The sequence below is a fragment of the Lotus japonicus genome, chromosome 3 (genome assembly GCF_012489685.1).
Source record: "Lotus japonicus ecotype B-129 chromosome 3, LjGifu_v1.2".
NCBI lineage: Eukaryota > Viridiplantae > Streptophyta > Magnoliopsida > Fabales > Fabaceae > Lotus > Lotus japonicus.
The window spans coordinates 49,869,606-49,885,514 of NC_080043.1; the positions used below are offsets into that span (position 1 = coordinate 49,869,606).

Here is a 15,909-nt window from a genome sequence, read left to right on the forward strand (position 1 = left end):
CCACAGACACCAAGAAGTATATCTACGATGTTCAATGCAGAGCTTGGTAGGTTTGGCAAAGCTATGCTGACAACATAGGAATCAACTTCAATTGTCAAATTCTTGAGCCTCACTTCCATAGTTGGAGCTTTGCTCCTAAGTACTGAGACAATAAAAATAATCAATAAGTTTAAATCATCTATATATTATATTAGGATCAAATATATGATTTAGTGGTTTGATTTTACCTTAAACATTACTTTGACGGATTCTTCTAAAAGTTGATAAAGGGCATAAACAGTGGCTAAAAGGTTAGCCTCAAAGTAAAATGCTTGATTGTTGCAGTTAGAAGGTTATGCCTAACCTTACTCCTTCAGAAAAGGATATGCCATCCATTTTCATACATAGCTCCATGTCAAATTCACAGTAATTATAGAAAGAAAAAGAAAAATTAGTGTTTGAACAAACTTTTCATTCAAAATATATACCTCAAGTCTCTACCGTAATTCTTGAATGGTAATCCATAGTATATACATTTAGGAAAAGATCTCAGTCCAGTCATCGCATACATGGCACCTCCTAATTGGTTAATATATGAAAAAATCCTACATGGCACTCAATCCTGCATTCTTCTTATCCTACACCATTCTCCTTATCCTTCACACATCTTTCTTTAATCTCTTTAATAGCATAATTATCAAAACGCGTTTTGACCCCTCTCATCAGCATAACCTCCTCTGCCATTTCAACCCTGCGATTCATCCCTTCTAGAATTTCGTCACTGATTTCCAGAATTTCATCACTGAATTTCTCTCCAGACAGGATTCAAGATGCTGAATTCAAAAATCTCTCGACATCAATCTGTTCCTCTGCTCTCATTTCACGGTTCTTCACTTTTTCTTCTTCTTTCTTCTTCTTCTTCTTCTTCTTCTTCTTCTTCTTCTTCTTCTTCTTCTTCTTCTTCTTCTTCTTCTTCTTCTTCTTCTTCTTCTTCTTCTTCCTCCTCCTCTCCATACAAGTCTTCCTCATACAACTTCGACAAGCTTCTTCAACGTTATCTAGATTCATTGGTCTCAAAAGGAAAAGTACAAACAATTACATCTGTGAACTCGGATTGCCTACGATTTATTGAATCGCTCATGCAACTTGGATTTTCTTCTCATAGCCACATTGAGATCACCATCCCCTCCCTCGCTCTCATCTCCTCCATAACCATCCATCTCAGTCCTCTCCACGGTGCAAGACATCTCAGGTATTTAGGGCTTAATTGATTCATATTTTTCATTTTACTAAATTTTAGATTCCATTGCCTGGACTTTGATTTTGTGAAATTTGGGTTTTGCAGCTGGATACAGATTCCATGGGTGTTTTTCGTACTACTTTAATCATCCTTTGTACACTTTCAAAATCGGCTGTCTCTTTGTTTCAGTCCTACTTTAATCATCACAGGGTAGAAATTTGAATATTTTCTTTTCTAGAGAACTATCAATCAGGCTACTGATAGCTTAATTCCTCACCGTCGTCCTCTCTCCGCTTCGTCCTCTAATACCTCAAATCCCCGATTTCGATTATGGAGGACAACGTATGACTCTTTGTGGTTTGAAACGTTAATTCTTATCTCTTTATCATTTTTCAGAATTTATGCTTTTGATAATTTTGAGTTCTTCCCTAATTTTCGAACAGCTTGAAGGTTGAAAAATGCAATCTACTCACAGGCACACTGAGCCGCCGCCATGCTCCTTCACAGCTACTTGAAACCCTAATTTTGAGCTGCCAAGCCCATCTCTGCTTCCCTAATTTTGGAACTTCTTGGAGGTTGTGTGAGACCCAAGTTTTTAAGCTTAGAATAAATTAGTGAAATCTCTTATTCACGAATAAATTCGATGTGACGTGAATTAAGAAAACTGGATAAACGTTTATTAAATGGAATAAATGGTTAGAGAAGACATTTCACGAGAAGGTTAAGGATAAGATTCGAATCGACGAAATTTATGACGCAAGTATTATTCGTTTACGCCTAGGACAAGAACTTTAGGAAACGATTAATTTAACCCTTGGAACACTATAGGAATAAATTCCAAAAATCTTCAAGAGGAATATAAGAATTTCTCTTATTCCTTTCCATGACAAGCGTTTCGATACGAAACCCTGGAATGTACGGAGGTCAAATTCCAATACTCGGAAGTTTGCCGAAACTAAATCACTGATAGTTCAAGAAACCTAAAATCAACCGACGATGAAGACTTTTTTTATTCAGAGCTTCAAACGAAGATTCCACACGCGTACACCTATTTCTCTCGATGTTTCTAATCTTTCTTCAGAACGAAGTTTTCTCATCCGACATCAACTGTAAAAAGTAGTTTTTCGGGTAAAATCGATTTACACCGACTTAGGATCGTTTGATTTAATTCCAAGAAACCTGTTTTGAGTTCTGGAATTCTGTCGCCATAACCTATCTTAGAATTCACGGAGGAATGCGCAGGAAAAATCGGAATCGCGAAATTTTCATTTTTCCAAATTTTCCAAAACCTATAAATAGCGAGAAAATGAAAAATTTTTCAAAAACTCACCATTTTCATCCCTTGAACCCGCGAGCACCCAAGGAGGAGGAGGAGAAAAAGATTTTCGCCATTTATTGGTCGATCGCTGCACCGTTCGTTGCTAATCGAAGACTTCGAGGTATAGATGCTATTCCTTACTTCTAATCGTTAATTCTGTCGCTTTTCTCTATGTCTTTCTGTGCTCAAAGTTTTGAGCTTTCTGTAAAACTATTCAAATAACTTGATTTCAGTGTCTAAACTTATTGCCTACATGCCCAAGAGCATGAATATCCGGTTGTTTTCTGCTGAATCTCGCCGAATTGCCGCCGAATTCCAATTCTGCTTGAAAAACCGATTTTGAGGCAAAGTTTCGTTCTTTCGGTTTAAAACTCTCGACTTAGCTTAGCACTAGTAGGATTAGTTGTCATAAACGTCGTTGGTAACGTCCCCATCCAATTTGTTTTTCGAAATTCCAATTTTGAAATTCTGAGTTAAAAATATTGATCAAAATACCCATGCGACAGTTTTCGACCCGATAATTTTTCTGAGAGTTTCCCTGGCCTAGATATCGCCTAAGAATACCTAGGAATTAAATTAGATCGAAGAAAAAGTTCGGGAAACCCTATTTTGATAATGGCCGAAACTTATATGCCATGGTACCGTGCCCAAAAATAATTTTTGGGTCTGTATGGCCTGAGCTATAGCGTAGCTCTCTCCGTTGTCGAAATTTTGGCTCTGGTTTCGTGTCATTCCGAGTTCTGTAGCTCGAGTTATGCACGTTTTAGCGAATAAAGTGTTTTTGTACAAAACTTGAATCGAGTCAAAACTCATCCATTCGGGAAAAGCCTTTCCATTCGTGCCTAAATGTGGTACTCTAAAGCTCCTTGAGCTTTGTCTAACGTTAGTTAGTATTGTTTCGAGTGTATCGACTTATTTTGATTGATTTTGCTTTGTTTGCTCTAAGGTTTGTTTATGGAAACCTTAAACTTGACTGAGCAAGCTTGGGAGTGTGACTTACACTGTGATTCTGAAAGAACTAGAGGTAAGGGCAACTTACACTGCTAGCTAATGCTTTAGGCGTCGATAACTTCGACTTGCTTATTTATGTTTCTTTATCGCTTTGACTGGAGAAAATGTTTTGAGGATTCGGCCGTGTGAAACTAATATGAGACGTGTGTCTCCGTTTTCTGAGACGCTTCGGCCGTTTACTGGTTTCCGTCTTATTGCTTCCTAGTGGATAGGACAGGGTTATGTTTTACCGCAATTACTTGATTCACATGCCGTACTTGCTATGTGCTAAATGGTTAATCTTAGGCTATGTGAATACTTGCGCGCATTATTTTGGAACATGCTATTATTATTGGAATATGCTGGCCATATGGTGCAATTTATATCGTTTCTTCGTGGACTACCAAAATGTGAGGAATAACGGTTAGTTATGCCCGTTGGTGGCAAATTCTTAAGGGTTTATCTCGACAAGACGAACTGAGGTTCAGACTCTTGTCTTCTTTTGTGTTTTCAAGACCTTCTCATGGGATTTTGGGGATATCGGGATCTTTTGAACTTATAGTTTTGGAAAGAAAATATATTCATGAGAAATTCCATAATGCTTTAAAGACCATTCAAACTCTTTTAATTAAATGTTAATGATCTCAAATGAACTTCTAGGATTTGGATATTAGTTTTGGAAAATGAGAAGTGTCGCCGAATCGAAGTTTTGGGGAAGCTCAAAAGTTTTTGAGTATGCTTATACTCTTTCGCTCGATGAGTGTAAGACCTGGATTTGCCGGACAAGTTAATTTCCGACTCACGCGTAGAATCAGTGTAAGCGTGACAGGAGTTTGATATTTGAGAAAGATTAATGAAGAAGAAAGTTCAGGAATTCCTTGAGGAATGTTGAGTAGTTGCTTTCGAAGTTAGTACGAGTCGTCTGCACACCTGCTTTATGGCGAGCGTGTCCAGAATCGGCTATTTCGCTTTAAGAGCAACGTATTAAGTGAGATTTCGAATCCGTGGAAAATTTAAAAATTCTCTTTATTTTTCCTTCGACCAGCGTTTCATTTCGGAACTCTGGACTGTACGCACGATAGGTTTCACTTTTCGGATGTCCGCCGACGCTAATTTCTTTGCTTCGAAACCCTAGATCCGAGCGAGGGATGAAGACTTTTTCTATTCGGGACTTCTAACGAAGATTCCGTCCGCGCTACTAGATTTGTTTCGACATTTCCAATCTTTCTCCAGTACAAAGTTTTGTCGTTTGAGCATCACAGCAAAAAGTAGTTTTTCGGGACAGATTAACTTACACCGCCTTTGGGATTTTAGATATCGTTTTTCCCAAATCATAGATATTTGTTTTGAGTTCTGGAATTCTGACGCCAGAATCTCTCTTAGAATTTCTCGGTGAATGTGCTGCAAAAATCGGAATCGCGAAATTTTCATTTTCCCGCGATTTCACCCGCCTATAAATAGGCGAAAAAGCAAAATATCTCCCCATTTGCACCATTGGAGCCGCGAGTTTGAAGGGGAGGGGAGGAGAAAAGATTTTCGCGAAAACTCGACCAATCTTCGCGCAGTTCGTCTCTACTTCAAGGTATCGAGGTAACTAGCTTGATTCCTACCACTGATTACTGTTTTTGTTGCGTTTCTGAAGTCGTTTATGTGCTCACAGTTTTGAGCTTTTTGTAAAACTGTCCGATTTATCTGATTACTTGCTTGGGTTATGTTCCTTACGTTCCCATGAGTCTAAAACCTCTGTCAGTAATCGCCGATTGTGATCGAGCTGTCCAGGATCTGAAAAACTGTTTCAAAACCTTTTTGTCTCACATTTCGAAACTTTATTGTCGAAAGTCATAATTTGACTTCGTGCCTTTAGGATTTGCTGTCACGGATGTCGTTAGGATCATTGCTGTCAAATTTGTTTTCAGAACTGATAACTTTGAGGTTTTGAGCTTTTATTTTGGACCAAAATGCCATTGGATAGCCGTATTTCGACCCGATTGTCCGAAAATTGTTCTGACAGTTTCTTTGCCTTAGTTTTACCCTAAAACTACCTTGTGAATTGATTTGATCGAAGAAAAAGAGCCGAAGCCCTTTTTCCTTGAGGGCCGTGGGCTATTTCCTTTAGGGGGGAGTTTTTCGTTTTCGAAAACTTGTCTTTTCGTACCCGGATGTAGTATTCTGAAGCTTTAATGCTTTGTCTATCGTTTATGTATTGTATTGCGATCGAACTAATCGATTTTGTTTGGATTCTGCTTTGTTTTTCTCCGAGGTTCAGTTGAAGGAACTTTAGGAGCTTCAAAGCACTTGAGTGAAGGAACCCTTGATTGCGAGGCTGGAGCAGCTCGAGGTTAGGGCAACTTACTATATTAGTTATGACTGCATGATAGGCGTCGATAAATTCGACTTATGCTTTATCTGATATTGATTATGATGATGAGTTGTTGTTATGATGTTTTCCCATAACTTATGATATTGTGTTATTGTTGGATTTGTGCGTGTTGACGCGACTTCGGAGTGGAGATTCATTGATCTGGTGATCTTTGATATTTCGGGTTGGATGAACAACCCTGGGCAAGTCCAAACGTGGGGTTTGAGACTTAGCCATTCATTGGTATTTGTTCGTATTCTTAGACTTTCCCCGGGAAACTTCTTTTGGGTGGTTGGTTTTCGGAAAACCTAGAATGAATAGAATTTCAAAAACTAGAGACTTTGGGAGACTTGGACTTTGAGAAATAAACTCATAACCTGACTAATCCAATTCGAAACGATTTTACTAAACGAATAATCATAGGAGAACTAAAGGGGAAAATAATTGCGAAAGACGGGGAAAAGTCAACTTTGTTGTGGGTTTGGAGAGTTATTGGAATTGGGGAAAGCCACTAAGGTGAGCTATGGTGATGATTGAAAGTCACCGAGTACTCTAGTACTCTTGGGAGTGTTGTTCGAGTCGTGCTGTATTGACCGGCACAGACTCTGGGTTTTGATTTTGGGTTTTGTTGTGGGAGTTGTGTTGTATTGACCGACACTAACTCCGAGTTGTGTTGTATTGACCGACACTAACTCTTGGGTTGTTTTGAGTTTGGGTTTGAGCTAAACACTTATGTGGTGAGGACGAGTCGTGGTTTTGATAATCATATTGCACACGTGCATATACGCAATGAAGTGCCAAGTGGAGTACTTCGGTATAGCAGGAAGCAACGATCAGCCGTGTAGAGTTGAATCGGTCCTGACCATATCTGGCACAACAGGAGGTAACGATCATCCATGTAGAGTTGTATCGTGCCTGTTGATGTTCGGCATAGCAAGCAGAAATGGTCAAACCATGTAGAGTTTGTACCGTCTTGACTATAGCCAAAGGTGATAAGTGACGCCCGAGCAGAAATGGTTAAACACGAGGCCAGTGTTACGACCGTCTTGAGGTGCCCAGCCTATAAGTGGCAATACCGTTGGTTTGTCCCGTCGCCAAGCAGAGTGACGTCGTTGATTTGTTCCGTCGCCAAGCAGAGTGACGTTGTTGATTTGTTCCGTCGCCAAGCAGAGTGACGTTATTCGGGTTTGGGTCAGCATATTCTGCATTGACACAATGCATCTTATTATGATTTGATGTTGATAAACATCGTTATGTGCTTTGACGATTGAATTGTGTAAGAGATTCGATAACATGCTATGTATATACCTTAGGGTAGGCAATACATAACTTTTATGTATATATACAACATATAAATATATATACCCCTTTATCGCATGATGGTTGTATATCTATTGTATTCTGTAAGTTGACCCTAGCACCTTGGCTTTGTTTGTATGTTTGTGTTTGGGCGGTCGGCCTGCTGCCAGGCGTCCGTCAGCCGGTTCGTGATGATTCGTTGTGCGGGAAAGACCTAGAGCGAAATGACTATTACTGAAGCTTTCGACGAGGACCCATTCTTCATGCCTGATCGAGGGAGGGTCGATGATAGTAGTGTGGGTTATGGGTGGTTAGAGTCTTTTGAGTTGGTTGTTACTGTAATAGCTCTGATTCGTCATTCATATTTTGGGACAGGGTAGGTTCCCGACGCATGACTTTTGGTGTGGTTCTCTTACTGAGGGATCACAGTGAGTCAGTTGGACCATAGGGGTCTTTGCTTAGGCCATTTAGAGGCCGACTTTCTCCTAGCGGTTTGTAATTATAATTTTCTCACTCACACTTCTGGTTCTGTATATATTTGCCTACGGGCACACTATTTTGGAGTCAGTGCGAGTTCGCGTGACGTGGAAGTGCAGCTGAGGCTGTACATGTCTATATTTGATGTACATTGATTAGTTAGTGGTTGGGTTATGTTGTTATTTTATATTGCTTTGATTAAAAGGGATCAATCGAAAAAAAATTACCTGTTTTCCTGCGTAAAGTTTATTTTTGGTTACTAAAGTGACACCTGGAAATCGGGGTGTTACATTGTGGTATCAGAGCCTAGTCGAGTCTTTTGGGAGTCTTTGGGGAATAGGTCTTCTGTGCTAGGTTGTGTGACTCTGCAATGAGTGAAAATTGATTTTCTGCAGAGCGATTTTCGCTCTAATTGTTTGCGTTACTACTTAATCGGATTGAGTGGTTTGTCTAGTGCTACCGTATGGTTAGTACTAATCGGACGTTTGATGAGACATAGGATGGTGGACCTTAACAGGATGGCGGAGGCAATAGCTACACTGATCGAGGCAATGATGAACCAGGCTGCGGAAGACGCTTATATGCGCGCTGAAGAGGCTGCACGTGAGCATCATCAACGACTGATGGCGACAGCAAGGTATCAACAAAGAGGAATGAATCGAACCGGAGCTGGGGGACCAATGAGGTCAGGTTCCCAAGGCTATAACGAAAGGGAGAATTACCATCAGTGGGGACCATATCAGCGTTCCGAGGAAAGAAATCTTATCTCAAGAGCGTACAAATCAACGACTGCTGATACTGGAGGGAAGCCAGTTGGTGACAAAGGTGTGACATGTTTTCGTTGCGGAAAGTTTGGGCATTTTGCTAACAAGTGCTTAGTGATTGGACGGAGATGCTTCAAGTGTAACCGAGAGGGGCATCTAGCTGTGAACTGCAAGACACTTCAGGGGGGAACGTCTGAAAGTAAGATGAAGGGGAATGATGCTACCGGAGGGAGAGGAAACAAGATTTCGGGAAAAACAGTGACGTGTTACAGGTGCAGGAAAGTGGGGCACTATAGTAACAAGTGTCCAGACGGGGGATCCCTATGCTTCAACTGTGGGGAAAGCGGGCATTATGCCAGTAGGTGCAAGATCAAGGAAAGTCTATGCTTCAATTGCAACCAACCGGGACATTTATCCAGAGGTTGTAAGGCACCCAAGGGCGAATCATCAGGGAATGTTGGGAAAGGAAAACGACTTGCTACGGAGGAAAGGATTCATACCAAGGAGGGGGCAAGAGCTGAGGAGTTGAACGAGGAAGAACGTGGGAACGATGGTAATATTTTAACTGTTCTCTTATTCTAGAATAACTTACTCTTTTATTTTCGAAGCGAGTGTGACGCGCCTAACTTGTATTTACTACTTAGACTATGATCTTATGATTATTATCCCTAGTAGGACCTTATTCGAAGTTGCTCGTGTTTTAACTATAAAAGTTACACGAGGTTGGGAATAGCACACTAAGTCTAGAAAGTAGTCTTCCACCGATGTGATTATGAGGAAGCTAGTAGCTGAAGAACGAATCTTAGGGAGATTCTGTATGGGTAGTATACGTGTTATGTTGAGGGTGTGTAGTTCCGTAGCGGGATCATTAAAGGATTTAGTATCAGGATATTTGTGACTACTGGAGGATAGGAACTCATTGACTGTTCCAGTGGGTTTTTCTAAATTTCCACCTTCGATGTATTAGGCCTGACAACCTAATATTGAGGGGGTGATAATCGGAATCACAGCTGGTTATGGACTTTGATAGAAGGATGTGTAAGATGAATTTGAATTGATTGAGGATTAGTCGGATTTGGGAGGAAAGTTCGTGTTAAGCCCTTGATTGTGAAAGATTAAGATTTAAATCTTTGGAAGTCGATGAGTGTCGTATAGACATTAATTGGTTAGTTCGTGTGATTACTCCAAGTAGAGGTAGACTAAGTCAAGAGATTTAATGCTGGAAAAGTATTAAGTAGTTTCTCGGAAGTTATGAAGTCATAGGTTATGTGATTACTGAGTGGAATTGTTAGAGACTAAATAAGTTGGATGTAATCAGGTTTTAGATGATAGCTTGATGGTAGCAAGGGTGAGAAGAATTAACTCTGAACTAGATTGTTATAGTCGAGCTCGAGGAATAAGTTTTGCTAAGCATTGGATTAATATGTGGAGACATTATAGTCTTAAGAGATGAATTTCCGCTTGAAAAGTGTTGAATTAATGATTAAGTTGGAAGAAGAAAGTTTTAGCATAAGTTGAATACTTGAGGTTGTTGATATGGATTCCAAAGAAATATGCTAAGATTACTAAGTGAGATTTACTAACTTGGATTGAAATCTTAGGGTTAAGGTTGAATCTTGAGAGCCGAGAATCGCGTACGAGTAGGAGATCTTATGGTTGTAGGTGTGACAATAGGAGTTGAATCTTAGAAGATTGGAGATCGGAAGATGAGTTTCGGGTTAAATCCATTGAGGTATAATATAAGAGTGATCTTGAAGTGAAGTAATTCTGGGTTGTGTAGAGTGTTAAGGTTGGTTATAAGTTGGTGATCGATTGATGTTGATTATGAGGTTGCGGACATAATGACCATGTGATAAGATTTGAATGATGTGAGCATAGTAAGTTGTGAATGTGGAAGCATGACGACACTGGTCAGGTCGTTTGGGTAAGTGAAGGAGTTATAGTTTTTAAGAAACGGATATTCATTTAAGAAGTATTGAAGGATTAAAGGTCTTTAGAGAACCAAACTTGGTGAAGGTTTAGGTTTTAAATCTATGAATGTCTGTCTAAGGTGTGTAGGACTCGAAGTTTGTCAGAATTTGATTGAGAGATTAAGAAGTTGATTGACGAGATGGTGATTGAGTGACAAAAAGGAAAGTGTTAGTATTAAGATGAATACTTGAAGTTGTTATGTTTGGACAAGTTTCTTAGAGCCTAAGAGTGAATGAAACTTTGTTATGGATTTTGGTGATGCACATTACGGGTAACAAGTGAATTTTACTAAGTTGAATGAGAATCCTAGGGCTAAGGTTGACCTAGTGAGCTGAGATTCAGGTACACATAAGAGGTTTAGTGGTGTTAACGGTTGCGATAACAGTTAAATCTCAGAATGTTGAAGGATCGGATGATAAAATGGCTAGTTAAGTCCCTTGAGGTATAGTTATGATTTAATCTTCTAGAGGATAAGTCTCGATTTGTGCGAAGTGTTGGGGATTTCAGTAAGTGTAAATAGGTTTGAGTGAGGGAAGTTTTGAGGAAGAAGACGATAATAATGGATTGTTAGATATTAAGAGGAGGATTATCTTATAAGTTGTTGATAAATTGATGTTGAAGGGGATAAGATTAGTGAAGGACAAGAAATAAGGACATAAGTAGAGTTCTAAATTCGGATAGTGACTAAATAGAAGTTTGATTTCTTGGTGTTTGTAAAGATAGTTACGAAGTTGGAGGTGTTTTAACGGACTAGCAGTTTCCAAGGGGATGAATCGTCTAGAAGTTATCGAATGGACAAGTGGAGTTTTGGATTGTAGATGAAGATCACGAGGACAAGTTGAGTATTTACTTTGAAATGACAGAGAGGCACCGAATTTAAGAAGAATTTCGGACGACCGAAAGTAAAGAAGTAAGTGGCTAAGATTGTGCGACTGCACGGAATGCCAACCGGTATCATTTCAAGCAGAGATCCGACGCAAGTGATCGAGCCAGACGACATGAAGTTGAATGATGGGTTGTCTTTGGAGACGCCGACCGTTAGCAGTGGGGATAGAAGAGTGAAACAATTAAGGGGAAAACAGATTGCTTAAGTAAAGGGTATGAGGAACAATGACCCGGGCAATACTACATGGGAATTGGAAGACAAGATCAAAGAACTGTATCCCGGACCATTTTGTAGAACTCTGAGTTTCGAGGACGAAACTTTCTTTTTGGAGGGGAGTATTGTAAGACCTGGATTTGTCGGACAAGTTAATTTCCGACTCACGCGTAGAATCAGTGTAAGCGTGACAGGAGTTTGATACTTGAGAAAGATTAATGAAGAAGAAAGTTCAGGAATTCCTTGAGGAATGTTGAGTAGTTGCTTTCGAAGTTAGTACGAGTGGTCTGCACACCTGCTTTATGGCGAGCGTGTCCAGAATCGGCTATTTCGCTTTCAGAGCAACGTATTAAGTGAGATTTCGAATCCTTGGAAAATTTAAAGATTCTCTTTATTTTTCCTTCGACCAGCGTTTCATTTCGGAACTCTGGACTGTACGCACGATAGGTTTCACTTTTCGGATGTCCGCCGACGCTAATTTCTTTGCTTCGAAACCCTAGATCCGAGCGAGGGATGAAGACTTTTTCTATTCGAGACTTCTAACGAAGATTCCGTCCGCGCTGCCAGATTTGTTTCGATATTTCCAATCTTTCTCCAGTACAAAGTTTTGTCGTTTGAGCATCACAGCAAAAAGTAGTTTTTCGGGACAGATTAACTTACACCGCCTTTGGGATTTTAGATATCGTTTTTCCCAAATCATAGATATTTGTTTTGAGTTCTGGAATTCTGACGCCAGAATCTCTCTTAGAATTTCTCGGTGAATGTGCTGCAAAAATCGGAATCGCGAAATTTTCATTTTCCCGCGATTTCACCCGCCTATAAATAGGCGAAAAAGCAAAATATCTCCCCATTTGCACCATTGGAGCCGCGAGTTTGAAGGGGAGGGGAGGAGAAAAGATTTTCGCGAAAACTCGACCAATCTTCGCGCAGTTCGTCTCTACTTCAAGGTATCGAGGTAACTAGCTTGATTCCTACCACTGATTACTGTTTTTGTTGCGTTTCTGAAGTCGTTTATGTGCTCACAGTTTTGAGCTTTTTGTAAAACTGTCCGATTTATCTGATTACTTGCTTGGGTTATGTTCCTTACGTTCCCATGAGTCTAAAACCTCTGTCAGTAATCGCCGATTGTGATCGAGCTGTCCAGGATCTGAAAAACTGTTTCAAAACCTTTTTGTCTCACATTTCGAAACTTTATTGTCGAAAGTCATAATTTGACTTCGTGCCTTTAGGATTTGCTGTCACGGATGTCGTTAGGATCATTGCTGTCAAATTTGTTTTCAGAACTGATAACTTTGAGGTTTTGAGCTTTTATTTTGGACCAAAATGCCCTTGGATAGCCGTATTTCGACCCGATTGTCCGAAAATTGTTCTGACAGTTTCTTTGCCTTAGTTTTACCCTAAAACTACCTTGTGAATTGATTTGATCGAAGAAAAAGAGCCGAAGCCCTTTTTCCTTGAGGGCCGTGGGCTATTTCCTTTAGGGGGGAGTTTTTCGTTTTCGAAAACTTGTCTTTTCGTACCCGGATGTAGTATTCTGAAGCTTTAATGCTTTGTCTATCGTTTATGTATTGTATTGCGATCGAACTAATCGATTTTGTTTGGATTCTGCTTTGTTTTTCTCCGAGGTTCAGTTGAAGGAACTTTAGGAGCTTCAAAGCACTTGAGTGAAGGAACCCTTGATTGCGAGGCTGGAGCAGCTCGAGGTTAGGGCAACTTACTATATTAGTTATGACTGCATGATAGGCGTCGATAAATTCGACTTATGCTTTATCTGATATTGATTATGATGATGAGTTGTTGTTATGATGTTTTCCCATAACTTGTGATATTGTGTTATTGTTGGATTTGTGCGTGTTGACGCGACTTCGGAGTGGAGATTCATTGATCTGGTGATCTTTGATATTTCGGGTTGGATGAACAACCCTGGGCAAGTCCAAACGTGGGGTTTGAGACTTAGCCATTCATTGGTATTTGTTCGTATTCTTAGACTTTCCCCGGGAAACTTCTTTTGGGTGGTTGGTTTTCGGAAAACCTAGAATGAATAGAATTTCAAAAACTAGAGACTTTGGGAGACTTGGACTTTGAGAAATAAACTCATAACCTGACTAATCCAATTCGAAACGATTTTACTAAACGAATAATCATAGGAGAACTAAAGGGGAAAATAATTGCGAAAGACGGGGAAAAGTCAACTTTGTTGTGGGTTTGGAGAGTTATTGGAATTGGGGAAAGCCACTAAGGTGAGCTATGGTGATGATTGAAAGTCACCGAGTACTCTAGTACTCTTGGGAGTGTTGTTCGAGTCGTGCTGTATTGACCGGCACAGACTCTGGGTTTTGATTTTGGGTTTTGTTGTGGGAGTTGTGTTGTATTGACCGACACTAACTCCGAGTTGTGTTGTATTGACCGACACTAACTCTTGGGTTGTTTTGAGTTTGGGTTTGAGCTAAACACTTATGTGGTGAGGACGAGTCGTGGTTTTGATAATCATATTGCACACGTGCATATACGCGATGAAGTGCCAAGTGGAGTACTTCGGTATAGCAGGAAGCAACGATCAGCCGTGTAGAGTTGAATCGGTCCTGACCATATCTGGCACAACAGGAGGTAACGATCATCCATGTAGAGTTGTATCGTGCCTGTTGATGTTCGGCATAGCAAGCAGAAATGGTCAAACCATGTAGAGTTTGTACCGTCTTGACTATAGCCAAAGGTGATAAGCGACGCCCGAGCAGAAATGGTTAAACACGAGGCCAGTGTTACGACCGTCTCGAGGTGCCCAGCCTATAAGTGGCAATACCGTTGGTTTGTCCCGTCGCCAAGCAGAGTGACGTCGTTGATTTGTTCTGTCGCCAAGCAGAGTGACGTTGTTGATTTGTTCCGTCGCCAAGCAGAGTGACGTTATTCGGGTTTGGGTCAGCATATTCTGCATTGACACAATGCATCTTATTATGATTTGATGTTGATAAACATCGTTATGTGCTTTGACGATTGAATTGTGTAAGAGATTCGATAACATGCTATGTATATACCTTAGGGTAGGCAATACATATCTTTTATGTATATATACAACATATAAATATATATACCCCTTTATCGCATGATGGTTGTATATCTATTGTATTCTGTAAGTTGACCCTAGCACCTTGGCTTTGTTTGTATGTTTGTGTTTGGGCGGTCGGCCTGCTGCCAGGCGTCCGTCAGCCGGTTCGTGATGATTCGTTGTGCGGGAAAGACCCGGAGCGAAATGACTATTACTGAAGCTTTCGACGAGGACCCATTCTTCATGCCTGATCGAGGGAGGGTCGATGATAGTAGTGTGGGTTATGGGTGGTTAGAGTCTTTTTAGTTGGTTGTTACTGTAATAGCTCTGATTCGTCATTCATATTTTGGGACAGCGTAGGTTCCCGACGCATGACTTTTGGTGTGGTTCTCTTACTGAGGGATCACAGTGAGTCAGTCGGACCATAGGGGTCTTTGCTTAGGCCATTTAGAGGCCGACTTTCTCCTAGCGGTTTGTAATTATAATTTTCTCACTCACACTTCTGGTTCTGTATATATTTGCCTACGGGCACACTATTTTGGAGTCACTGCGAGTGCGCGTGACGTGGAAGTGCAACTGAGGCTGTACATGTCTATATTTGATGTACATTGATTATTTAGTGGTTGGGTTATGTTGTTATTTTATATTGCTTTGATTAAAAGGGATCAATCGAAAAAAAATTACCTGTTTTCCTGCGTAAAGTTTATTTTTGGTTACTAAAGTGACACCTGGAAATCGGGGTGTTACAATGAGCAGTTTATTTATTTGACTATCTAAAGGATAAGTCAGGGAACTATAAGTTTCCAAGTACATTGTTATTCTTCGCTCGCTGAGCCGTTTTGACCATCGAATTAGATGAGTCGGATGACTCGAGAAGTTATCATGAGTGATTGCACTCTTTTTATAGTTATCTTTCTTTTGTCGCAGAATCGACATTTACCTTAGGGTACAGTAGAACCAATAAACTCTAACACTTTTGCTGATTAAGCAAGTTTTGGTCTATGACCACAGTATATGCCTTCGGGTACAGTATATGCCTTCGGGTACAGTATATACCTTCAGGTACAGTATATGCCTTCGGGTACAGTATATGCCTTCGGGTACAGTATATGCCTTCGGGTACAGTATATGCCTTCGGGTACAGTATATGCCTTCGGGTAACTCGGGCATTCGATGGGGGATATGATCGACCATATGGTTAGGATCTACCTGTTGATGTCAGGCATAGCGGAGGGAAAAGTTGACCCACAGGGTTAGGACTGATCCGGCTATGTCAAGGTTGTAAGTGACACTCGAGGGTTATGGTCGACACAATGCCAGTGTTAGGACCGAATCGATCGTGCCCAGCCTACTTCTTCCGGAACCTTTTG

At 40.5% G+C, this 15,909-nt stretch overlaps 1 pseudogene; it reads left to right on the forward strand.

The window, feature by feature from the left end:
• Positions 1-1,118: 1,118 nt before the first annotated feature.
• LOC130744273 (uncharacterized) overlaps positions 1,119-15,909 on the forward strand; it is a 79,617-nt pseudogene continuing 64,826 nt past the window's right edge.